Below are 27,174 nucleotides of genomic sequence, written 5' to 3'. Positions count from 1 at the left end.
AGGGGCCAGAGCTGCTCCTGCACCCATTCCCCAGGCAGGACATGCTGGTTTAACCTCTGGGAGCTCTGGGAAGGGGCCAGAGCTGCTCCTGCACCCATTCCCCAGGCAGTCCCTGCTCCCGGAGATGGAGGCTCAGAATCTCATTGCAGTATTAGCGAGGAGGGGATTGATGTGTCATTCCCAGCAGCTGCTCCAGTTCCAGCAGCTGCTTCATGTCCCTGCTGGAAAAAGGGGAGGGGGCTGCTGCGGAAGGGTGGGAAGTCAGGGATCCAGCAGTTAGCACGGCAGCCTTCCACCTAGTCCCTCTGCTAGTCCCTCCTGTTTTAGCCTGAATTCTGGAGCGGTTGGGGCAGGAGGGTGATTTTTAGAAGGACTTTGAAGGGTTGTGAGGCAGGGAAAGCGTGGGTTGAACATAGATGGGGGCACTGGATGCAGGCTCTTGGCGAGGGGGTCCTTCAGAGCTGCCGTGCGGGAATGGGGGGAGGGTGAGGATAAATCATCGAGCCCGGGGTATTGCATTTTAATGCAGGAAATGTTCCCTCTCTCCTTGTTTTTTTGCATAGCCACAAAGCTCTCAGTCTGTGGCGAGGCAGTGCCAAGCTCCCAGCCCCCCTAATAGAAGTTGCTTTGTGGAGGAATGTAACATTGACACGTTGTTAGGAGAGAATTTTCTTTAAGGGCAGCCAAGCCCCAGTGCTGTGGGAGAAGAAAAGCTGAACTTGCTCCAGCTGCGGCGGTGCCAGCGGCCAAGGGCAGGGCCGGGGGAGGGGAAGGCTGGCGAGCGGGACGCTTGGAACGTCCTGAGGCTCCGCGCTCGGCCGCCGGCCCGGACCAGAACGGTTCTGAGGGGCGGGGGCGGCCCGGCTGCCGCAGGAAGCCCCTGGAGAGGCCCGTTCGGTGGCAGGGACGGTGGCTCGCACCGTTGGGAGCGGAGCAGGGCCCGGCGGGCCGGGCAGCGGAAGGGACGGTGCCTCACACGCTGCGCGGGTGCGGGGCGCTCGCACCGCCCGTCCGCGGGGGGAGGCGCCGCTTCCGCCCCCGGGCTCGGCCGCGTGAGTCCCGGGAGGCGCGGGAGAGCCGCGGCCCGGAACGCGGAGAGCGGGAACAGCGCGGAGCGGAACGCGCAGGGAGCGCGGGGCCCTGCGGAGCGCGGGCGCGCATCGCTCGCATCCCCCCGCATCCCCCCGCATCCCCCGGCCCGTCCTCCCTCCCTGCCTCCGGTTCCGTCCTCCGGCACCGGCTCCCTCGTGGGGCAGGGGGCGAGGCCGCGCGGGCACGTTGGGCTCTCACATCTTTCCCCAAAACACACCGAATTCCAAAGGGATAAGTGTATCTAGGCTAAAGCATCTGTTTCAGAAACGTGCTTAGTTGAAAGGACAGAGGAAGCTTAGGGCAAGCTTTGCTTTGGTTTTTTAATTCCCTTAAATTTTGAAACGTGTTTCCAGCATATTCTGCTTCCAATTTCAGACATATTTTGATTCTTGTTCCTACTCTTGGGTTCTCCTGCATATGAGCTTGAGAAATGGAGGGTGGAAATTTCATTTGGTCGGTGGAAGGTTTGATTTGCTTGTTTATCACTTTATTTAGTGGGGCCAGTTTTGTACTGAGGAAGATTTTTACACTTTTAGAATTACTTCAGTTAATACACTTCGAAAATTTTAATCAGATTTTTACTCAAAGTTATAATCAATTTGCAAATTAAGCCTAAGAGTACTTTTCAGTTAGCAGTAAGCTTTTTGTTTTCCACTCAGTGTCTAAAACATTTTTCCCTTTCCCAAAAGGCTAAAAATCTGCAAGGGAGGTGTGTTTGTCTTCTGTAGACACAGTTGCATTCATTAAGCACATCAGTCAGGTGTATCTGTTTGGAAAAAGCTGGTTCGTGGTTCAGATCAAGGCCTTATTGAGGAATCAAAACATAGAATGTTCTTGCTACAAACGGGATGCAGTTCATCACCTCTCTCAGCGAACATTAAGGCAAGAAATACAAATTTTGTTTTCACAGACAATCTAGTTCAAGTTAGATCGGCACAGGTGGCATAAATATGGTAGACCAATAACTAAGAAATGGTTGTTACGGTTCGTAGTGGCAACTGAAAGTACAGTTTTGCTAGTGTAAGTTGAGTTTTAAGGGAAATGGAGTTTACTATGGAGAAAGTGCTCTAGATTTGGTAAGACTGTATTTTATGAATTTGTGCATTATTTTGAGGTTTGGTACTGCAATTGCCTAGAAATGACATTTGGAAAGGAATTGCAAAGACCTGACAGCTTTCTAAGTATTATGCAAACCTTCCCATCCATCAGAATTGCTTTCATCAATCTTGATGTATGAAGTGTAAAATCATTTCCCAAAACTATTTTCAGTCACATTTTAGAACCCTTATGTAAATAGAGAGCATTTAGATTAAAGCCAACTGTTTCTATTTTGAACCTCTGAAGACTTTTACAATTTGGAATATGATAACAGGCTTAGGAAAATGCATGAAAGTCGGTATTTTTCCTTTTTAAGAAGTGTTGCATTTTACAAAAGATGTGACAAGTATACAATGGATGATTGTGTTTCTAAATGTTCTGAAGTGTTGAACAATGAAAGGATCTAGGTCAAAAAAAAGTAGAAGCTGTAACTATTGCTTTTAATAAAATGGTTTGGAAATATGTGGTTTATTCAGCATTTCTTCTGTAGGAAGATCATCTTTGGTGTCATTGATTAAGGCAATATTGAAAATCGCTGCCATTTTACTTAGACGCAGTTTCCTTGTATCTAGATCCTTTTCTGTGGCCTGGCATTTGTGATGCTTACCCGGGATCAAAGCACTGGCAAATAGGATCCTAAATTTGAGGGCTGTGGGGAATTTGTCCTCTTGATCTTCAGTGCTGTGACTGAAGTACATCATGAGGTTTCTGTCAATAAGACAGGACTCAGTTCCAAGACTAGTAAACATGCAGTCAATCCAAGAGGGAATCCAAAAATCTTTTTTCTTATTGTGGCCATAATATTATTGTGGAGTTTTGTAATAGTTACTTAGACAGAAACTATAGAGAGTTTCCTGTTGTGTTTACTGCCAGATCTGATGGGTTCCTCCTACAAGAATTGACCTGTTACTTACATCCAAGAGGGAAAAATAAGGGATGTTCACATTTATTAAATTTCATCATTTGGGGCTCCAGGCTTAATCTTGTATTTTGTGTTCACATGGCCTAAAATAATTTTACTAGGGACATTTTATTGTGCTAGAAATGCAGCTTTGGTCTACTTTGTCAGAAATTCTAAGAGCTCACTGTGTACCAGCATCTCAGTATTCAGCAACTGATTTTTTTCCCCCTGATTTCAAATCTGACAACACAGAGATCTTAATAGAGGATTTAGTGTAATAGATAGGTCTTTAAAATAACAGTTTATGTCACACTGTTGAATAATAGTAAGATGTAGGATGCACACAGTTTTATAGAACCTTCATGACATGTCTGCATTTATTTATGTGCCATTCCATGAATGCCCACTTCCTGTTGCACACATTTGAGATGAATTCACAATATTCATCACATACCCAGAGGTTACTAGCTCGATGAGTAGGCTGGACATCCCCAGTCAGGAAGTCATAGTCAGTAATAACATGTCATATCATGGCTCCATCACAGGATTAAAACTGTTAAATCAGTGAAGGATTTGTCTAGTAAGATCAAAAATTACAAAATGGAGTCTAACAACCATGTACTTTGACAGGAATGTTTAATATTTAGTGTGCAACAACTATTTGAGACTAAAGTAAAATTTAGAAAATCAAAAATAAATAGAACAGTTGTCCAAAATATTGAATGAGTACAAGTAACACACTTGAAAGAAGCTTAATAATTTTTAAATTCTTCTGCCTGCAGTGGCTCTTTTATTCATGAGTTCGAGGGGACAAAGGAGGATGAGAAAAACACACTTTTGAATTTTCTGTGAAGAGTATTTTTCATTATATTTTACAAAATATTTTTTAAAAACTTTAAACTGAAATACTGAAATAAGTGGTTACCATGCAGGTTATGAGCAGTTTTAAGCAGTTTTGTTATTACACTGTAATGAGTTGTTTAATCTCAGTGAAAATCTAGACTATAAAGAAAATAATTTTCACTTTAAGTAATTTTTTTTTACATGAATTTTGTTCCTGCTAAAATGCTCATGGCCAAAATATCACTCGACATTAACAGAATCAGTTAAAGAGATCATGTTTGTGACTATGGTTCCCCATGGAAGGAAATATTTTTAAATCTCCTGTGGATTCCCATGTGCTACATAATGTGCCCTATTTTGACTTTCTTTGCTAGAAGAAAATGATCACCTAAAACTTTGTCCTTTTAGTACATATTTGAGCCATTCTGAACCACTCATAATAGGGTGCTTTATCACAGTCATGTGAGTTTTATTTCAAATTCTTTTCTTGATGCAGTGCACTGTAGAAAAAGCAGTTATGATCAGCGCCTCCTTTAATAAGCCTTAGCTTTGTTTTAAATTATCATATGTGATTATCACTAATGACTCTATTTTAGTTTGTGCTGTATTGATTATTTCCACCTGATTTACTTCAGTAAACTATGAAGATTTGTGTTTTGGCATGAAGTTTAGAAGTTTGTGTGCAAGAGTAATCAGCACTTCATGTATGTGTATGGAATTCAGTTGGAGTTGGATCAATCCATGAGTGAATAGTCTGATGCTTTGAAAAAGGAAAATACCCAGGCCATTTCCTTTATGATACAAAAAAGCCTATATAAATGGCTTTGCTTCCAATTATTTAAATACTTTATTAGTAAACGTACTTCTCTCTCTAGGTGGTAATTTCTTTGGTATCACAGATTCTGTCAGTATTTTGTTCAGCACTTCTCACACACTAATGTGATGGCATGTTATTTTTTGGGGAAAATCTGCCAGCTTCAGTCTAATGTTTGCCTTAGGAGGGATCACAGGTGCCTTGTATAGGATTTGAATAGCAGTTTTTCATCAACTCACTGCTTGTTTAAAACGTTCATGGCTTCAGTTGAATAGGATGTTATGACCCAAACCGGGATTTTAGTTTCTCCACCTGTCATTTTTCCTTGAATGAAGCCTCTGTTTGTGTACAGTATTGCACTCAGACATTGTTAGACTTGCTCTCAACTGGGTATAAATGCTGCTACAAACTTCCACTCTAAGAAATGCAGGATATAAACAGAAACCAGTGATAAAGAATGGGTAAGGTATAGAAACAAATTAAATGCTAAAAATGAAGTCAAAGCAAATATCCAAATTAGGAACAGAATTCAGACTGTCTTGCTGCTGCCTCCACTGAACAAGTGCTTGATAGTTCTGAGTCCTGTACCATGAGGTATTTCACACCAGTCCTGCCTTTTTTGTTGGCCTTTCTGGTACCAGTAAGGTGTGCCTTTTGTCTTCAAATGCTCCCAGTTACCCTTTATCTGGGTGGGAAAGGTCCACAATATGTGTACTGTATTTTGCACCTCGCCCTCTGATTTTCGTGTGCTTTTGACAAATGTGGAAGTGTTCCAGTATAGAACAGCCATTAGCAGAAGTTGATGTAGAAGTGAGCAGAAGTTCTGCTTACTTAGTGAGATTTCAGTTGTTAAGACTTAGTGACATTACATGGAATTATATTATGACATAACACAGGTACTGGATTTTTTTATTATTATGTGGTGGTTAACACCTGCGTATTTCTTTTTTATGCGTTTATATAATACAGTGATTATATGATGTTTTACATTCAATCTGTTCTCCTGTGCTCTTTTTAAAGCAATTTATCCTCTTCTGTTCAAATCTGTCCATATTGCTGTTTTGTTTAGTTTTCTGCTTGCAAAAGCATGGAAAAATCTGCTTTGTCTGTGGGTATACACAGAGGAATTTTCAGAGGAGACTTTCTTTTTCTCTTCTTAGGGAATTAAATTTATGAAGTTTATTCAGTTGTGTTTTATCAAAGGATTCCAACTCAAAGTTGTTGTAGCTCTCAAATTGGAGTTTAGTTGTTCATTTATAAATATGCAGTAATTATAATAAAACAAAGGTCACTGCAGAATTCCATTGAGCATTATTTGCATTCACTGTTAACAAGAAATATAAAATGCTCTTTAGGACAGAGAAAGTTGTATATTATATAAAATACAAATTTACAAATTATGCATCACTGATTTATGAATATTTCAGAGTTTCAGCCTTTCTGATGTTAGTTTAATCTCAAGAGGAAGACAGTCAAATTTTTCAAAGTCTTTCTCGGTTTTGTTAATCTTTTAGAGAAGTTATAAATAAAGTTTCTGTCAAATTACTGACACAATTTTCTGATGGACTAGCCACCATCAGAATTAATAAGAACAATCAATAATAACAAAGTACGAGATCCATGTTGTTACTTTGCCTGCAAAGGCCAAGTTGTTGTCCTTACTCAAGACAAATTCACCATTCCATCAATATAATTTGGTCTAAACATAGATTAGATTAGACCCGACGAAAAAGGTGTGAAAAAGTAATAAGGTGTTTCTACTAGCAAAAGAAAATTATTTCATAATTTTAATTTATAAATTCTTTTTTATAATTCCCTGTAGTTTTACTTTTGAAACCATCCTTGACATTTGGTGGAGCAAAGCAGACGTACTTTCAAGAAAACTCACTTATGTAGCTTCTTGTTGCATTTCTTTCAGTTGTAGCTGGTTTGTCTGTCTCTGTCTGCTTTATTTCAGTTTCTTTTTCATTATCTGGAGGGGAAAAAAGCATATGATGCACTCAAATTAGTATTTCTTGGATGATGTTGAAATTGTGTGCAGCTGAAATTTGGATGCAAGCTATTTTCAGTAATTAAGTCCAAATTTTATTTATATCTCCTAGAAATGGCAGAAACCACAACAAAAAAATATAAAATTTGAACAGCATCCATTTTCTGGTAGCTTAGTAAAAAATTGGTGACAATGGGGTGAACGTGTCACCCACTTCTGGGCAATTTTTGCTAAATTGCTCTCTTTAATTCTTTGGGAGATGTGAAACATTTTGGGAGCTGACTGGTACCTGTTGTTCTTCATGTACTGCTAGCTCATTCATCAGTTATGTAGGCATAGACCTACATAATTATTATTATAATTACTATGTAGGGATGCACCTACATTCCTTATGTTAAATAGGAATTTGTTACCCATTGTCACTCTCTGAGGTATGCTATAACATGTTGCTTGTGAGAATCTGAGGCCCCATTGTGGCTTTACTGCTTTCCCTTTGCTGAGTTATGTCCGTGTACCAGCCAAGTAGAAAATTATTCACCTTAGGTTTTTTTAGATGTATGATCCTGATGTTGGGCAAGTGTGCTGTAATGGCCCAGCTACGCTTCCACTGGAACCTAAAAGTGGCACAAAAAAGAGATGGGGAGAAGCAGCGATGCTGATTCAGCACAGTTTCAATTTGCTGAGGTAAAAAAGTCTATCAAAAAGTGGTTGATACGTGTTAGCCTTGCCTGTTCTTTTGTACAGGTTGGCAGCCAATTACATAATACTGTGTTTCTAGGCAGTTGCACCATGTTTGATTACAGTATTACTGGCAGATCCTCCAAAATAGAGTCCAAGATACATGTTTATCCAGGGCTTCCCACTGACGGTTAAAGAATGGTGCAGATCGCTGGGAAAGTGTGCACGGAGTGCTTGGGGATAAGTCAGCAAAGCCTTTGCAGCTCATTCCAGTAGTGCAGTTAGAAAGGGTTTAAATTACAGATTAGAAAATCAGAGAATCTAATTCATGCTGTTCTCTGATTATGAGAAACAATATCGCTTTGTGCAAGACTACTTTTTCCAGAAAAGCTTTTGGAAAATGTGAAGTCTGAGCATTTCATGTGAAATATTTCTTTGAATCCTAAATGGTTCTTTTTTTTTTTTTTTTTTTGTAATAGTGTTTGCTTCTCTATCCTATTCTTTTCATTCCCTTCTGTACTGTACACATGGAAGATTTTAATTGTCTGCAGAGCTGGGCACTTCAGCTTGAACCATAACAGGTTGTGTTTTTATCCTTGGAAGTGTTTTGTTTGTTCTGTGGCGTTGGCCAATATCTGCAGTAAGTGGCAAACATGCAGATGCTTGTACTGGTGTGTTTGAAGGTTGATAGATGTGCTTCACACTGACAAAGGAGAAGAGGGAAAACGTTCAGCACTGCAGGTGTAATGTGAGTACACAACCTTGTCCAGCTGTTCTGTCTGCATCAATTGTCTAGGAATGCACTAATAATACAGAGCATATCATAAAGTTTCACTCTCCTTGGAAGGGAGGGATGTGCCAAGGCTGGGATATTAGCCAATCCCAGCAACTTATAAGATTGTGAGAGTTATGTTTGGGGCCACAGGGCTTCAGTGGATTATGGTGTTACATAGTTTTATAAATGCAATAGATACTGGTTATACCCTTTGGAGCAGAATTATACTCAGAAAAGTTTGGTGATTATTGTCCTGGGAGAGTTAAATGTACCTAAAAATAATTGGAATCTGCTCTGGAAACCAGTGTTTCCTGCCTTGTAAATGAATTTTCAATTATGTATTCACTGAATCTTTAATATTTTCATGAAAGTTGGAACAGCTTCATAATTGGGAAAAATCAACAATATTCCTGTTCCTTGACCAGACAGAACCTTCTGAGAAGCAGAGCCAGATTGCTCCAAGTGCTGCAATTGTTCACAAGACATTCAGGCCTGGCTTGACAGTTCATATACAGACAGTCATAAAAGGACAGTGCCCCTATAAAAATAGGATGCCATCTCTGGTTGTGCCTTGTGAAAAGGTTGGTCAAGTTGGTGTGATCCAAGACCACCTTTTGGAATCACTCTGCTCAGGAGTTTGCTGCTTGTCACTGTGAGGCAGCACCCAGACCCTTGTGTGCACCTTGCTGAGGCTGCCTCGAGGCTCTCAAACACCAGCGGGTGTGGGCTGCCCTGGGATGGACATTTTGGAGGTCCTCAGTCTCAGTGTGGGTCTTGATGAGGCATATAAACTTACCTGATTTCTTTTGTAAATGCTTTTTGATGTTCCTTTACCGTGGTGTTGTTACAATAGTACTGCCTTGCCTTCTGGTGATATTATGAGGTACGTCAAAGTTTTGCTTGGCAATCAGTGTCACACTGTTACTTAGTTTATATAGATTGTGCCATTACTGCTAAACCTGAAAGTCTTTTTTTTTCCCCTCATAGTTTGATGAAAATCAAATCCATGTATTCCCTGAGTATTTTCTGGTGGTTGAAATGAATGTGTGAGTTTATTGGTTGCTTGTCAGATGAAACAGATGACGAGAATGAAAGGCTTTGACATTTATCTACTATTTCATGTTTTTAAGCTTTTGGATAATGTATTTTTGTCCATGTGAAATCTGAATTCTTGCAAAAAATAGGTTTTAGTCTGGTAACATTATATGTACAGTAACTTTAAAATAACTGAATTTCTGGAATAAATAAGACATGACAGGGTATCCAAGCATGCCAGGATGTAGGATCTAAATATTTTTCAGACATTACTAAATTCCTGCTTTTGTGTTCACTTGTATATAAATAAACTCATTGAATCAACATCATTACTCATGTAAATGGTATTTAATTAAAAGCAGGTTTGCTGGTAAATGCTCTCAATTGGAGATGTGGGTTCCTGAAATATGTCTAATCAATATTAGAACAGGAAGCCATTATTTTATTATTAAAAATATTTTCTCTAAATATTATTAGAAATTAATCCCATCAACAATAATAAATTGCAATCAAATGAAATCAATATCAATAAATATCAATAATAGCAATTAATTTACTATATATAGACTGCCTTACATGAGTTCAATAAATAGTCTTTGCTTTTGTTACCCTGGGACTCAGTTTTGTGTGGCTCCCAGGTTTGCACAGCTTTAGATGATCATTAGTATATTATTATATAATATATTATATATATTATATATATATATAATTATATATATATAATTATATATATATATAATATAATTATATTTTTTTAGCTCTGGGATGCCCAAAGCCATCTTTTGCCTTTCACTGACCCTTCCAGCCCTGCAGTGCCCCCAGTGTCTCCTGCTTGGACACCTCTGCTCCCCATTGTGCTCCTCTGCCCTGCGCTGCTGCGCCGGGGTAAAACACAGAACCACTGTTTGCTGCTACCCTCTGTGAAAAGAGTATGGTTCTACTAAGATGAGCAAAAGTTAAACAAATCAGGCAATAGCTGTCTGGTCATTAAACAAGCTGAACAAAGCTCCAAGAAGAACAAAACAAGTTCAGACAATACTTGACATGTCCTGAGGCCTTTTAATGGCAATTGCAGTGCTGGATGTATTGCCGTACGGGGCTGAACTAAAATAGATTTAGAATAATGAAGAATGGCAGTGGTTATCATCATTGTATTTTTTCCCTTTTTATGTTGAATGTGTCCAGAAACTGCCATGGAATTTGTTGCAAAATTTTAGCATTCTTAAACTTGCATCATTTTTTTGCTAGATGAAAAGAAGGAAATAGTGTCACATTATTGATTTGTATTTGACAAATGGTATCACACTAGACACATCTGGATAAAAACAAGAATTTCTTTAGGAGCGGTTGGCTGATGTTTGGCTATGACTTACAACTGCTGTAGAAATAGATGCTTTTTACATCTTGTTTTTGCGTAAATTTGGGGTTGTATTTATCTCTAGAATACATGTCTAAACACAAAGTTGACAGTCATTTGAGATGACAGTCACTGTCAGGCAGTTCATCCTAAGAAGAAGGCATTAAATTATGAAGCAGTGGAAGATGATATTTATTACAATATGAAGTGTGGAAGAATATATGCCGGTAAAGGATGTTAGGATACATAGGAGAATTTATCAAAAAATACAACAGAAAGATCATCTTAACAAGAGAATTTGTAATTTACTCAGATGCCATGAGGTGAGAACTCCAAAACAAGCATGCAAGGTGTTTTGGCTATCTGCAGAAACACTATATAGCAATTATTAGGTTTCAGAGATTACTAACTGCCATTTTCAAAAATCCTAACTGTGTATCTTGCAGTAATGCTGTGGCATCATTTCAAATGATTTTTTTACATGTCTGAGGTTTATTTTCTATTCCACGTATACTTCAACCCCAGTATTTCACTTCAAATAGATGGATATAGAAAACCATAGAAAATAACTTCACATTAAAATAAATGTGGATATTTTTTAAGATCTGGTTGCTATTATTCTGGCTAGGACTGATCTCAAAAAATGGAAGTTATTTTGCTAGCAGAACATAATGTTGTGAATTGCAAAGCTCTGCTAACATAGGTCTTTGTTCCATGTCTGAGACCAGCCAAGGATTTAGAAGTCTTGTCCGATCTTTCATCACAGCTCAGTTATCATTACAAGTCCTGAGCTTATGTGTCATGACAGTCTTTGTGCATTTTAAAGGCAAATAATGAAAGGTGATAATTTTTTGGCAAATTAGGGAGAATCAGTGTTCTGTTCTGAAGTCTATGCAGATATTTACACCGAGAAAATCAGATTTCAAATTAACTTAAAAGATAAAAATTTAGAAGGTATTTTTTGTTTTATGTGGATTAATTTGAAATGCATAAATAAATTAAACAATGGTGAATAGACTGAGGGTAGACTGGAGATTTCTTTACGAAAAAATGCTGGAGATGCGAAGTCTCTTCTGTTGAAAGACACTATTGCGATATGACACCAAGATTGCGGCTGGTATTGTGATACAGTCGGGAATTCTGCCATTTCAGGACAGGGATCCTTTTGGCATGCAGTTAAAAAGACTCCCGGTATTCTTCTTTGTTCCTTTGGCAGACACACATTGCTCATGGTAGCAGTGATGTGCTGGCGAAGACACAAAGTGCTGTGTTGATCAGAGAATACATTATGTGCATGCTAACTTGAAGGATGATCACACACTGTTCCTCTCATAAGACAGACCCTCAGGCCACAAAGTCCGTTTCAGCGTATTTGGTATTTGTAACTTGTAGTTCTCTGTTAGAAATTGTCACAGTGCCCCGATGGAGCTAAATAGTGAGCACGCTTCTTGGTTTGCAGCTCCTAACATGAGGTTTATACCTACTTAAGCTTCCCTTGAAATTATACTCGCTCTAAGCATGGGTTTTGATTTTTTTTCCCCTTTGGTCACCCTGTGCTTTTCCTTGTGTCTGGGTTGTTAGCTCTTTACATTACTCTTTCGGCTAAACCCTCAGATTTCCCAGAAGCTTGCACCTTCACAGAGCACCAGTCTTATTAGTGCTCTAAGCTTACAGTTTATCACATCTGGGGCCTAAAACAGGTGAAGTAAACAAACTCAGAAGCTTCATACGAATTACAAACGAATGAACTCTGAAAACAAAACAAAAACTTGTCTTATTTCAGCTAGCCTGAGAAGTGCACAGGCTTGAACAAGGTAATAGAATCCCTGTATTCAGTCCCCTGCTGTTTCCTCATTGCTCCAGTCACACAGCCAGTTGAAGTCACTGAAGAGTCCAGTATTCCCAGCTCTAGTTTGCCCATCATTCCTCTGTGTTCTTGGCAAATCTGTTTCTTTTCTCCCATTGCCCTGTGCCATCTGCTTCCACTGGTTTTCTCCATTGGTTTTATGCACAAAAAAGCTTTCAGTCAGAAAAGGCAGGATATGCCTTCCAGCCCATGCCTCATTCATTTCTGCAGGGCCTGGTACTGCTCTAATGGTAGAGTGTAGTCAGGCAACCAAATTGCAGTGGGCTAAGCAGGGATGGGAATTAAATGTGTAGTGTCCCACAGCCTAGTGTTCCCTCGGTCAGGAATCACTTTAACCTCCAGTACATGGTGTGTTTCCTTTGAGTTGCTCCTGCTGACCCCATAAATCTTGCTTTCTTATGTCTTGCAGTGCTGTAGTTTCATAGGAATTCCAGAAGCTACTGACACCTTACATGAGTCCTTTGCCTACTAGTGAGAGCAGTATCCCAAAAAACCAAGGGCTTAAGTTTCCTCAGGCTAAGTACAACTGCAAACATGCAACTCTTCCTCCCCAAGTGTTACTTCCTTTAAATAGCATGTTTATATGTGAAGGGTATATTCCATCTTTTTCTATGGTTGTGTATTTTTCTAAGAAAGAAAAAGTCTTTTGGACCAGCTCAATATTCTCTCAGACATACAGCATTGCCCAAGAGCATGTGGAGGTTGGTCTACAGCAGGTCATGTACCTTTTTCTGTCACACTGCACACTCATGTGTTCACCTAGGTCCCCAACCAAGCTCACAGAGGGAACAGAGTTCAGTGTGCAGTCCTGAAAGCCTTTATTTAGGCCACTGGGAACAGGAATGTTCCCACATAGGCTCTTCAGCTAATTTCAGATCATCTGCACCACTTGCTTGAAATACAGCTTTCAATTCTGCTCAGCTCTCTTTTAGCAGGTATCTAGACCATGTGCAAATATTGTTAGTTAATCCATTTGCAGTAACCTTGGGGATTTTAATGATGTTGCTTGTCAAGCCTTGCTTGTGTTAGTATTTAATGTCTTCTGTTGTCAGTACGATTGAAGGGAAGAAGGTTAGTCATAGAGTCTCATGTTCTTTGGTTTTGGGTGCTTATCAGCTTAAGCACAAGAACTGCTAGGACGAGCCACACACTCTCTTAAAACTGAAATTCACAATGAAATTTCTAGATTTCTTATAGCAATCATTAATTTCTCTGTTGATATAGAAGCACAGTTACAAGTGAGTTAGTTGTTAGCGTAAGCCAAAGGTGCAGGTGTTATTTAATCAAGGTTTTATTTTTCTTACTGCAGTTGTTTCACTATCACAAGTAATCACTACATTTTTAATAAATCTGTCATGGGTAAATGCACTGTAGTCTACTCAAATCTGACAATACCTTAATCTAAAGGACATAAGTCTCTGGAATCACATGAATTATAAACAACATGGAAGTACATTCATTTATGGGTAAAAATGGGCAACAAATTATATGATTAAAACAAATAGTTCAATATATGTTGTTCATTTTCTGTTTTAAATTATTTATAATAAAACTCACTACAAGTTCAGAGAAATTGAAATAATTGTCTACATAGAGACATCATTTACAATTTCATTTGGAGGGCCAAGGTGACGAGAGACCATTAAAACCAGTGCTTTTTTTCCTGTAGAATAATATCTGTCATCCTTCAGGCCCGTTGGGGTCAATAACCACAATAGAAATTCTTTAGATTGTCCCCTGGATTTTTATGGGATTGACTCTGTTTGGTTTGAGGATTATGGAATGTTAAATGCTGTTAGGAGAGAGTAATCCATGTGGGCTGGCTGTCACCTCTGCCAAAGAAACAGATGGACCGATGACCTTTTCAGGGCAATGTTACATCTATGTGCTTTTGACTGGCCGTGGTGCTAGGAGCCCTCTTGTGCTTGGAGCTGTCTTTTCTCAGTTAATCTTCATTTTTATTGCTGAATAGCTGCTTGTTTTTTATTCAAGAAAATGCTCTAAATTACCCCTCCCTTTTTTTAGTCACTCTGTCTCCAACACATTGCCACACATAAAGTAATCTTGGTTCTCCCAGGTGAAGATTTAGGAGCACGAATCTTGAACTCTGGCCAGATATCATACATAAATGTCTTTGTCCACACAGGTAGCCCCTACAGCCTTTGAGTGCATATATCTGTTTCCCAAGAAATTTCATTTCTGTGCACACCACTGATCAGTCATATGCTAAGCACAGCCACACAGAAAGAACTCAGTTGTATAGTTCTAACAATTATGTGTTCCATTAATGTACAAATCCACGGTAACCTGTAAAAAAATCAATGCCAACTCACTGAGAAATATGCACTTAAAATGTTTAAACATATTTTCCAGAAATTTGCTTTTCCCTGAATTTACTGTCAGTCTTACTCCTTTATATGTGCATTAGACTGTTTACTATATTTTTGCCTAAATTGTTGATACACAGCAATCAAAAGGTAATTTATGCCTCCACTAGTAAGTCTGAGAAGTTTATGAGAACAAGAAGATCATGGTATCTGAGGCTACCCGCAACCATTTCAGTGCTTATAACATAAATTTTAGAAGTGCTGGTGTTCTTTGCAGCAGTTCTATCTCTCCATTTAGAAAAACAAAATGTTTGCATACAGCTTTACTTTTGGGGAGGGTTTTGCCTTCTTTTTCTTTTTCTTTTTCTTTTTCTTTTTCTTTTTCTTTTTCTTTTTCTTTTTCTTTTTCTTTTTCTTTTTCTTTTTCTTTTTCTTTTTCTTTTTCTTTTTCTTTTTCTTCTTTTTCTTTTTCTTTTTTTCTTTTTCCTTTTTTTCTTTATTTGGGTGAGGGGTTGATTTTCTGGGGGTTTCTGGGGGGGATTTGGTTTGGGGTTTTGGGGGAACCTTTTGGGTCTTTTTGTTTGTTTTGTTTGATTGGTTTGTTTAGATTCTGCTCTGAATGGATATAAAGTTAAAACTGGGTAACCTCTGGAAAACATTGATAAGTCAGGTTGGAAGCTTGAATCATTTACAACATCAGCTGGGTGAGAATAGTTAGTTGTACATTTTTTATTGCAAGTGAGCATGTAGAACTGATAGCAATCCCTGGACAATCTCTTCTGAATCCATATTCACAATTTCGTTATATTTTAGCATTCCCCTGGTGTGATGTGGTGCACAGAATTCAGGTATTGAGCACTCAAAGAAGACAAGAGTTCAAGTTTTCCAGGTTATGGCTGAGATTTTTGAATATATGAATGCATGTCAAGATTTTGGGGTTCTTTCATGTTTGAGAGTAGTTCACTGTATTGATATTAACAGAGGAGATAATAAACTGAAGAAATCTTAAGGTTGGTACCTTAGGGCTAAAATTTTACTTGTTGACCTATTTTTTGAATAGATTAAAAAAATGCTTTTGAAATTATCTGAAATAGACTCATAGGTAAATTTAGGTTTGAAGGGTTCTGATGGCCATGTAGTTGAATCCCTTGCTCAGGGTGAAACTAATTGAGTTGTATATTTTGTTTCAGTCTTCTCCTTAGTTCATGGTGAGGTTGTTTTGATCCCTGATAGTTTGTAGGTATGTCAGGATTAAGCAAATAACCAGACCCATGATCAAATCTAGTATGTATGTTGTCAGTGAATTTTGTTATTTCTGTCAGTCACTGTAGTGGACCATGGGTTTTTTCAATTATTCTTTATCATGCTTCAGGTTGTAGTATTCTAACTATTAGAAAAATGGCCTAAACCACAATGACAGTGGGCAGGATGGCCAAAATAGTTAATTTGAAGAACAGCGAATAAAAAATTCTAGAGACATTTTTCCAAAAATAATGATGGCTATCCTTAATGTATAGATTTTTGAAACCATTTGCTATTTAGCAAGGCAGGTTCAGTGATGCCAAGAGGTTGCATTAAAAAAAAAAATAAATTAATAGTTTCTCTACAGTTTTTTACATCATTCTCACAAAGAGAGGCATGTTTGTGTGCCTTCCCTTTTGCTTGTGATATGTCACAGCTGTACTGTGCTGTTGGTAGCTTCTGGCACTGAAAGACAAGATAAGCAATCACTATTGAATAGTGTTCTGGAAAGGGGAAAGAGAAGAGGCAGCCAGACAAAAATATTCGAAGTTAAAGCTTGTAGGGCAAAGATAAGGCAGTATAAAAAGAGAAATGGATTAATGCTAGCCAAAGGGGTTAAGATAATAAGGATTTTCTAACAACATCATAGGGAAAAAACAAATGCCGAAAAGACTGAAAGGGATGATAATAATCTTGTTTAAAATATCTAGTTAAAAAGCTTTTTTTTTAGGAATGAGAAATTAAAGATTAAGATTCTAGAACAATTTAAAAGTAAGGAGGAATCCAAATCTGAATTTGCAGGAATACAGTGTTCCAGGGAATGTGTTTTATAGACTATTGAAGTAAATAAATAACAAAGGATAGTAATTTAGTTAACTTCAGTGTTCTAAGAATCCAGTTTCTAGATTAGTAAAACTATTAAAAAACCCTGAAAGGATACCACTTTGTAAAACTAACAAAATTTTATTAATTATAATGGCATTCTGTTTTTATTTAATTCTAATACTATAAACATTACACAGCTTTTGGGGGAGGGGAGTTGTAAAATGGGTAAACTAAAGTATTAAGTGAGAAGTTATGGATATTACTCCTATTTCTATAAAACTTAGTTCATGTTGGTTTAGGTTTTAACACATTTAAAAGGGGATTGGGGTCTATATGAAAACTATAAATTAATATCAATGGTGTACTGAAATACACAAAAAGTAATATTTGAACTTATATCTTCTGTAGTGATTTAACAAAGAAAATAATGTAATTGATGAAACTTGGAATTTAGCAATATATTAGGAGGAAGTGCAAATAGGGTTGGGGACTGTGAGAAAAGAAGGCTTTATATCTGTTAGAAACATGAGGAGGACATATGATAATATAATTCACAATACTGTAAAGTACTGTAGTACTCTGTCTTAGAAATAAATTCAGATAAAATGTGAAGGGAAAATCCTGAAAGCACTAATAGTGAATGGTACTTGGAGGCAATTACAGAGAGGAAGAGATGTTAAGAGTGATTTGGAACTCATAACAGAGGGTCCCTATGTAAGCAAAGAGTGAAAAGGTCTAGCTAAATTTATTGTTGTTTGTGAACTGGATATATGTTTAAAAGTCTTTAATTTTTGTAGAATCACAGAATAATATAATATAATATAATATAATATAATATAATATAATATAATATAATATAATATAATATAATATAATATAATATAATATAGTAAAGTTTCATTCAACACTTCTCTATTTTCCCTAATCCTAGGCATTATTGCTACACATTTTTACTCAATAAATAAGTTTACCAATTTATCTCACTAAAAATACAGATATATATAAATAAGTCTGAATATATATCTGAGAGGCTATAATATATATTATCTATATTATATATTCCATTCAAACCTCTATGATCAGCTGGTAAAGAATTACATGATTTCATAAATAAATATATTAATGAAAGGAAATTTCTCTCCTCTGAACATGAAGTAATTAAAACATTGTAGGCACAGTAGGCTAATTTAATTGCTAAATTTATCTGTTATTTTTCATTATAGAATCATAGAATGGCTTGGGCTGAAAGAAACCTTAATAATCATCTGGTTCCATCCCTCCCACCATGGGCAGGGACACCTCACACTAAATCAGCTTGTTTAGGGCCCCTGGACACTTCCCAGCATGAGCATCCACATATTCTCTAGAGAGCCTGTTCCAGTGCCTGAGTCCCCTCTGAGGAAATGATTTCCTCCTAACATAAAATCTAAATCTCTTTCCTTCTAGTTCAAAGCCATTCCCACTTGTCCTGTTACTATCTGCTGGTGTAAAAAGTTGCTCTTCCCTGAAAGTACTGGAAGGCCAGCACGATTTGTGGAGTCTTTGTGGAGCCTTCTCCTACTGAGGCTGAACACCTTCAGCCTTCTCAGCCTGTCTCAGTCAGAGAGGTTCTCCATTGCTCTGATCATCCTTGTGGCCCTCCTGTGCTGAGGGCCCCAGGGCTGGACACAGCACTGCCGGTGGCCTCTCATGAGAGTGGAATAGAGGGGCAGATTCACCTCTCTCAACCTGCTGGTCCCTCCTCGTTTGATGCAGCCCAGGATGCAGATAATGGCATCTTAATGTACTGTACTCGGCACTGGTGAGGCCTCACCTGGAGTATTGCGTCCAGTTCTGGGCCCCTCACTTTAGGAGGGACATCGAGTTACTTGAGCGTGTCCAGAGGAGGGCAACGAGGCTGGTGAGGGGCTTGGAGCACAGGCCATATGAAGAGCGACTGAGGGAGCTGGGGTTGTTCAGCCTGGAGAAAAGGAGACTCAGGGGTGACTTTATCACTCTCTTCAACTCCCTGAAGGGTGCCTGTGGTGAGCTGGGGGTCGGCCTCTCCTGAAGGGTGCCTGTGGTGAGCTGGGGGTCGGCCTCTTTCTCCGGGCGACAACAGATAGAACAAGAGGACACAGTCTCAAGCTGCGTCAAGCGAGATGTAAGTTAGAATTAAGAAGGAAATATTTCACAGAAAGAGTGGTCAGATACTGGAATCATTTACCCAGTGAGGTGGTGGAGTCATCATCCCTTGAAGAGTTCAAAAAAAGACTGGATGTGGCACTTGCTGCCATGATCTAGTTGAACAGTTAGAACATCGGCTGGATTTGATGATCTTATAGGTCTCTTCCAGCCTTGAACTTCTGTGATTCTGTGATTAATGACAGATAAGGATGAGCCGTGAGTGATGGAAGGACCAGTGGGCACGAATGACACAAACCTCAGTGTGGGTGGGAAGGCTTAATTACTCATGGGATGGCAAATTGGACCAACCATCACCATTGCCCCAGGGTGAGCCTTTCTGTTCATTGAGTTATGTGAGTATTAAATTGTCATTTATTTCAAAATAGAAAATCAGCTCAAGAACTGTATATTTCAGTGCTTGCAGCAAGACTGAAATGAAGCCTATCTTGTGCATAAATGTTTTTCAGAGTCTCTGTTGTAAGGTGAACTCTATCCTAAATACCTCCAGAAAACATTCTGCGCCTGCAAAACAAACCTAGCCTTTCCAGGGATCACTGTTTTCTCATTTAAAAAGCAGCTTACATCAACCTGGAGGGATTCTTAAGGGGTCACACGATACTCAGAAATCCAGGGTGTTTTTGCAGGACTTTCTTCTCTGCTATTAAGGTATAGGCAGTCTTTCAGTCAGCCTCCAGCACTTTTTCTTGTTTTTCTTCTCAATTTCTCATTGCAGGATTGATTCCTTGAAGACTAGAGCAGAATATACTCTGGGGAAAGCCTGCAATGATTTCCTGTGTCACCCCTAGATTGTCTTAGGGCTAAATACACCAAGCATGTCACACTAAAGCAAAGAATTAATTCACTGAGACCGAGATATTGGTAAAAAGGATTAGACAGATATAGGAATAAAAGAGAACATCCCCAGTTATACAAGAGAGAAGTTTAATTCGTTTCTTACGGCACAGAATAAATTACTTGTTAGATGTTTGGAAAAGACTTGTCTGCTTTGGATTTCTTCAACCATCATAAGACTTGTCTTAGATTTAAAGTGTCTTTAGCAGGTATATTCTTATATATTCCAAAACTCAATGCTAAAGAAAACTTAGGATTCTGGCATATGTCAGCTGAGTTGTACTGAAATCTGGAAATCTTGCTTTCTTAGTGTATAGAAATTTCAAATTTCTAACACATTTAATTCCTTGGCAAGACACTTCCTGTAAGAGAATACTAAATTAGGTATATCCTTTTCAGGGTATATCCACATACATCCAACATGGTATTTCCTAGGCCCCTATGAACAGATTTATAGTGAGGCAGTTTTTGAAGAGAGAAGAAATCTTTATTAGAAAAAGCATTACAATAGCTTACAAATACGGTCATGTATTTGTTCACAAGAATCTGCCTTAAAAAGTATTCTTATTGTTTCCCACCAGGGAATATGAAATGCCCTTTATAAGGACACAGCGGCCTCTGAAATGAAAGGGATATAAAAGATGGAAGTACAAGTCCTGGAAACACTTTGATATTTTAAGAGCACAGAGAGCTGCTTTCTGTGGGAAATCTTAACTTTTCTGTTATTCTTGAAGTCATTCAAAAGACCTGCATATTTTTCAGTTCTTTGACACAAGAAATAAACAAACTCTACTAGTTTTCTTTAAAAAAAAAAGAAAACTGAAATGAAACAGAAACAACAAAACAAAATTTGAGTCTTTTGCACAGTAGTTTGCTGGGGAGACATAAAAATAAACTTTATGCCTGAAGGAATGTGTTAGACTTTGAAAAATGTCAAGAAAATTACTTTTTTTTTCCTTTTTTCCCCCAACATGCTGTGTTCTCTACAGAAAAAACATGTAGAAAGTTCTTAATTTAAGAGAAAATAAATCTTTCTGAAGTATTTGCAATGGAAAAATGCCAGGTCTCATCTTTTTAGCAGATGTCATTGAAAAACCCTTTCCAAAGTATACTTTATATTGAGTACCTCATTTACATCTGTAACTCACTAGACTAGCAGAGAAATACTTTAATAGCATTTTGTGTATATTCTTGGTTCTCACAAGACAAGTTACATTGCATAGGTAGCTTTTTGTTTATTCTTCAAGAACGAGGAAAATTTTAAACAAAAATCCATGGACTTTAATACAGAATATATATGCTTATGTATAGAAAGAAAAAAAAAATCCAGCATTATATTTGAGAAAAAGGAATAAAATAGTTCTTTTCCAGACTTAGATATCATTAAATAAGAGTTCATTTTCTTTTCCTGTTTATCATAGTGGTTGTTCATAAGAGGAATTCCACTTTTGCATTGTTGATCTATTCTCGAATAAAATCCTGCCTCAGTTTCTTGAGGTAAAAGTATCAGTTACATTTCTTCAATGATTTATCTGCAGTAAAATCCCGCCTTTCACTTTAGATCCCATCAGATTCATAAAGCCAACAGAGTAACAGACTTTCATACTTTAACAGGCTCAAGGCTTAATGTTTTATATATATATATATATATATATATATATATATATAAATCTGAAAACATCAGTAGAGTTATTAATTTTTAACAGTTATTTCAGCATCTAGAATATAAACCTCCTCTAAAAGGTCTGATTTTAGTCTATACTACTCTTCATGATACTCAGTTCAAGAGAAGCAGGCTTTGAAACAGAGTTGAAATCTGACAATAGGTTTTATACAAGAGAATATAGATGGGCTTCATTGCCTTTTTTTTTGAAGAACATATATTAAAAACACAGTGAATAAAATTAATCATCGGATTACACAAAAAATCTAAGCTTACATAATACTAAGTCTGCTAACATATTTTATTTTTGACTATAGTTTTTATTAAATCTGTTGTTAAATAAATATCCCATGCCATCATTGCATTGATTCATAACCAATTTTTGGTAAAATTCTCAGATAATTTTTTTTTTCTGAAAGATTTTGCAACCTCCAGAAGTATTATATAACCCCTTTTTGAATAAATCCCAATCCTGATGTAAACTGCTTTTTACTCTTTTTCTTCCCCATGAAGATAATGATAGTGGGATTTGATGCAGTAATGTAAAAGTGAAATTATTTAACTTCTTACAGATAATATTTATTGGCACAAATCAGGGAACGCTTCTTAATGAGTAAATTATACAGGTAAGTTTCACCCTCCCTTCTAAAGGCAAGCCTTTGACCCAATCAGGATTTTATTAAATGTATCATTTTCTAAATACTGAATTGTTATTTCTATTATCATTTAGTCTTTGATTTGATCCATTTGCCAATCAATGATTGCTTACATAACTAACATATAATTTCTTCTGTTCCTTACTTGAAAGAATTTAAAAACTGTTAAAAAAATCAAATCGTTTCATCAAATCATTTAAAACCCATATGTGAGAATGTGTGAATTGCAGTCTATGTGTAGAAGCGTATTTTCATTTCACAATCCAAATCTTCATTTTTGTGTTTGTACAACTTGTCTTTGAAAATCCTGAGACATGAGTTTTCACAGCTGTCATTCCATCTCTCTGACTCTGTCTTTTAAATAACCAGTGGTAGAAGAAAGTCTTCAGGTTACCCTTGAGTCTGGTAGAAGTAAATTGCAATATGCCTCACTTTCTTTGGTATCTCGAATCCTTAGAGTGCTGGTAAAAGCAACACTGCTGTCTCTAATCTTGCTCCTATGAAACTCCCCTAATCATTCTATACAGAGTAATACTTGTCTGTCCCTCAAAGGTTCTAGACTTCTGGTAAGTTTGTTTCAGTTTTTTGCTCTTAAAACTATTTCCTTTCATAAACAGAGTTTATGTGAAGGGGAAATACATAACTCTTTACTCCAATAATTGTGAAACTTACTTACAGTAAAAAACATTTAGGGATGTGATTATGATCTCCCATATTACCTGGGAATACTACAGTCAAACATAGCAAGTTCTGTATTGCCTTCTATTATGGAAAATCTGTGGATGTTTAAGTCTATCCTGGCCTCATGTACAAGCTGGGAAAAAAAATTAGTTTTACTTTTGAGTTGGTTCCTTGTCTACACAATGCTCTGATTGTTTGCATTAGAGTAAGTGACATTTCTCAGAAAGTTGAACTAATCAGTTCAAACTGACACAGTCAATCTACATTCAGTATAAGAGACTTACTCTGAAGTCTGCAAACAGCATCTGCGAGATCTTGATTGTCCAGGATCTCTTAGATGCTGTTTGTAGACCTCAGAGTAAGGGTAGAAAATAAGAAGTGTATTACAATGCTTATATTCTGAATTCCGTGGTTTTTTTTTTTTTTTTTTTTATGGGTTGGTTGATTTCCAAACAGAATATCCAGGCATGTTATGAGGTGAAACATTTTATCCCTCTATCCTACTTAATATTATATTTCATAGGGGTTGGAGGAGAGAGATGTTTATGGCCTCTCAGAACAAACTGCACTTATTTCCTTTAAATGGTCATGTTTGCAGTTGAGATGTACCAGCTATTGTTGTACATGGGTGAGGTCTCACTGCACCATAGAGCAATACACTTCATACTTCAGGCTAACTTTGAAGTGTGTCTGAAGTGTTTATGTTTTTGCAAAAGATAGTGTATCTTTTATGTCCGAAATTTAGTACTGTGTGTTGTATAACCTGATGTGCTTTCACTACCTCAGTGAGTTGGTCTAAACTGAATTGTGCAAAGGAAGTTTGGAGGACCTTGGGAAGTCACTGTATCTTTCCTCTTTTCCCCCCAAAAATTCTGAACCTAATCTAAAATGTTCCTGAGAGATGTCCATCTAACCCATATTTCAGACACTCCCAGGAACTAAGACTTGTCAGCTACCACATACCTGCTTTACAAGCTGTTCTTAATAAAAGCTTTGGCTTGGTTTTGTTTTTTTATAAGATTTTTCTTATTAATCAGTTCTTCTGTTAATCAGAAGAAGAAGAAGAAGAAAAAAATTGTGAATATAAAGAAAAAAATTACTTTCTTTTTCTTGGTAGGTTTCTTTTATGTAACTGAAGACTGTAAACACCCTAGATAGAACCTTGAAAAAATGTGTTTAAATAAATCCTTCCAACCATAACTCTTCCATTTTCTAGGCTAATTATCTCCAATCTCTTTGGCATTTCCATGCAGATCACTCGCTACAGCTTTATAATTCCTGTTTTTCTCTTCTGGATTGCCTCCAAATAAGCCACTTTCTGCAAGAGCAATTCTCAAAGCAAGATGCAGATCTTAAACCACCTGCTAGTTCAAACAGATTACTCCTCATGTCTTTCAGATGACACAGATGACAAGTATTACATTAAGTTGAGAACTACTGCATATTGCTGGGTCTGGTTTAGTAAAAATTCCCAAGACCTCCGGATTTCCTCCTAAGAACTGCTGCCTCATAAGTTGTTCCTCCAGTGTCTTTGTAGGTCTTAAATAAAGAACACTGTAGTTGCTCTTATTTGTCCCAAGAAATTTGGGAATTCTCCTTGTTCCCTACCATCTGAGAGTTATTGCCTGTAATATTTACATGCAGTCCTTGTTATGTTATCCATGCAACACATGTTATCCATCTTATTAAAATATTAATAGAACCAGAGCCCAGATAGAACACTACAGCATTCTGCTTAATAAAGCTTTCTGTTCTGGAAGTCATAAGTGATACCACTACTTCTAAGTACCTTTTCCATTATGTTTGCCATTTGTTTTATCATGTTAGTTTTATCTGAACTCTTTTCTTTCTTCTGCTAACTAACAGAATTGTAGAATGGATTTGTTTGGAAGAAACCATTAACTATCATGTAGTTCCAGCCCTTGGGCAGAGACACATTCGAACAGACCAGTTTGCTCAAAACCCCAACCAGCCTGGCCTTGAACAGTTGCAGGGATGTGGCATCCACAGCCTTTCGGGGAAACCTCTTCCAGTGTCTCACCACCCTCATAATAAAAAATTCCTTCATTATGTACAATCTGAATCTATTATTTCAACTTAGAATGTTGCGTCTTGTCTGGTTACTACAAGCCCTGGTGAAAAATCCCTCAGTCTTTCCTATGAGCCCCTGCCTCTAAGAACTGAAAGACAACAGTAAGATCTCCCCAGAGCCTTATCTTCTTTAGGCAGAACAACCTCACCTCCCACAGCCTTCCTTCCCAGGAGAGGTGTCCCAGCCCTCTGATCATCTTTATAACCTTCCTCTAAATGTGCTTTAACAGATCCATGTCTTTGATGTACTGGGGGCTCCACAGCTGAACACAGTACTCTGGGTGGGGTATTGTGAGAGCAGAGTAGAGGGAGAAATAGCCTCCCTCAGCCTGCTGGCCATGCATGAGTTTGTGCACCCTAGGCTATAATTGGTTTCCAAGATTGCAGGTGCCTACTACTGTTTCATGTTTGATTTTTCATCCAACAGTATCACCAAGTCATCCTGGGCAGGGCTGCTCTCAGTCCAGCCATCCCCCAGTCTGTAATGACATTGTGTATTGCCTCAACCCAGGTCCAGGACTTGCACTTGGCCCTGTTAAATTTCACAAGGTTCACATGGGCCCACTCCTCAAGCCTGTCCAGCTCCCCCAAGATTCCCATTAGTGAATCAATTGCACCCCTGAGATATCCACAAACTTGCTGAGAGTTGCATTAAGAGCCACAGGAAATGTCGTTAATGAAGATACCACACCTGGCTCCCTTATGGGATGACACCACTTGTTATTGATCTCCATTTGGACATTGAGCCATGACTGCAAATACCAAATAGTTTTGAATTCCAAGTTGTTTTTTCTTACCTGGATTGAAGGTCACCATTTAGGTTTTATTTTTTAATTTCTTTGTTACTGCAGATGTTGAAGACAACTTTGTTAATATGTAGACTCGTAGACTGGTTTGGGTTGGAAGGGACCTTAAAGACAATCTAGTTCCAAACCCCTTCCATGGGCAGGGACACCTTCCACTAGAACAGCTTGCTTAGGGCCTTGGGCAACCTGGCCTTGAGCACTTGCAGGGATGGGGCATCCACGAATTCTCTGGGTAACTTCTTCTTCCAGTGCCTCACCACCCTCACAGTAAAGAATTTCTTCATAATGGCTAATCTAAACCTACTCAGTTCACAGCCATTGCACCTTGTCCTGTCACCCCCTACATGTTTGCTTGGGGTTTTTTTTAGCCATTCCTAATTGTAGTCAAACACTTCGAAAGATGTCTAAATTCCTCATTCTTATTGTTAATGTTAGCAAAGAAACAGTATGCAGAGCAGCATTTTATTTTTTTATTTTTTGAGATTAACAGTATGCAACTTAATAATGTAAATAAACTTTAGAAGAGGAGCAATATCCTTATTAGTTGTCTGTTTTCATGTAATGGGTATCTATTTGTCATATTATCCTGTTGATAGGTAATAATTAAGAGGTGATTTATTTATTAACAGTTTTACAGCCCTGAATGTACTGCAATTTATGTTTTGCTGAAGCTTTTGAAGTTAATTCCCATTTTCTGTTAAGTAAATTATACCATAATTTAGAAGCTTTTAGTGCATAGGATGTTTGTTCACCCTCTGCACTAGAGTTTTGTTGTACCCCAGTTGCTCTCCCATGGGAGAAAAATACCGTTGTACTGTCAGAGAGCAGAAGCAACCCAATATAATTCCAGGCACATCCACATGAATGGATGAGGGGGAACCTGAGCTTCTCGAGTTATACTCTGAACTCTCTGGATATGAGCCAACTCTATGATCCAAAATCAGTGTTCCCATATGAGTGAATTTCTGTGCCCTTTTGTAAAGCTCTTTTGCTGGAATGTGCCATTTTTCTGATGCAGCTGAATTACTTCTGGCCCGAAATGGGCTCATGGCTGACAGTGTGGAGTATGAATGGAGTTCTGTCTGCATCCATCCGTACAAACAAGACCTTAGGTAATGAACCACATACATCAAGTACCTAATTGGGAGCAGAGCAAATAATTTCCTGGACTGTAATGAGCACAAAGAAGTTAATTGATTCCTATGAACAAAAGTGAAACTTGAGAACAGTGTGATGTTTTGCCATTTTCACTCAAAAAATACAATTTTGCTTATGTTTGTCAGAAAATCTTTTTTTAGCAGGCTACATAGATATTCAGAATATAATCAAACATGATTTTTTGCTCCACTGATATTCCTGGGCATAGTTATGATGAGGGTTTGACTGTGCTTTTTTTATTCAAGTAAGCTGTTCAG

The 27,174-nt window shown here is 37.9% G+C and overlaps 1 protein-coding gene across 11 annotated transcripts in view; it reads left to right on the top strand.

The window, feature by feature from the left end:
- The window catches only part of ADGRB3 (adhesion G protein-coupled receptor B3), a 447,992-nt gene that overhangs the window by 4,305 nt on the left and 416,513 nt on the right, over window positions 1–27,174 (top strand). The window lies entirely within an intron of this gene.

This window comes from Melospiza georgiana, chromosome 3, assembly GCF_028018845.1.
Source record: "Melospiza georgiana isolate bMelGeo1 chromosome 3, bMelGeo1.pri, whole genome shotgun sequence".
In the NCBI taxonomy this organism is placed as follows: Eukaryota; Metazoa; Chordata; class Aves; order Passeriformes; family Passerellidae; genus Melospiza; species Melospiza georgiana.
Note: the sequence above shows the minus strand (reverse complement) of the source record. Positions and strands in the feature narration are given on the sequence as shown.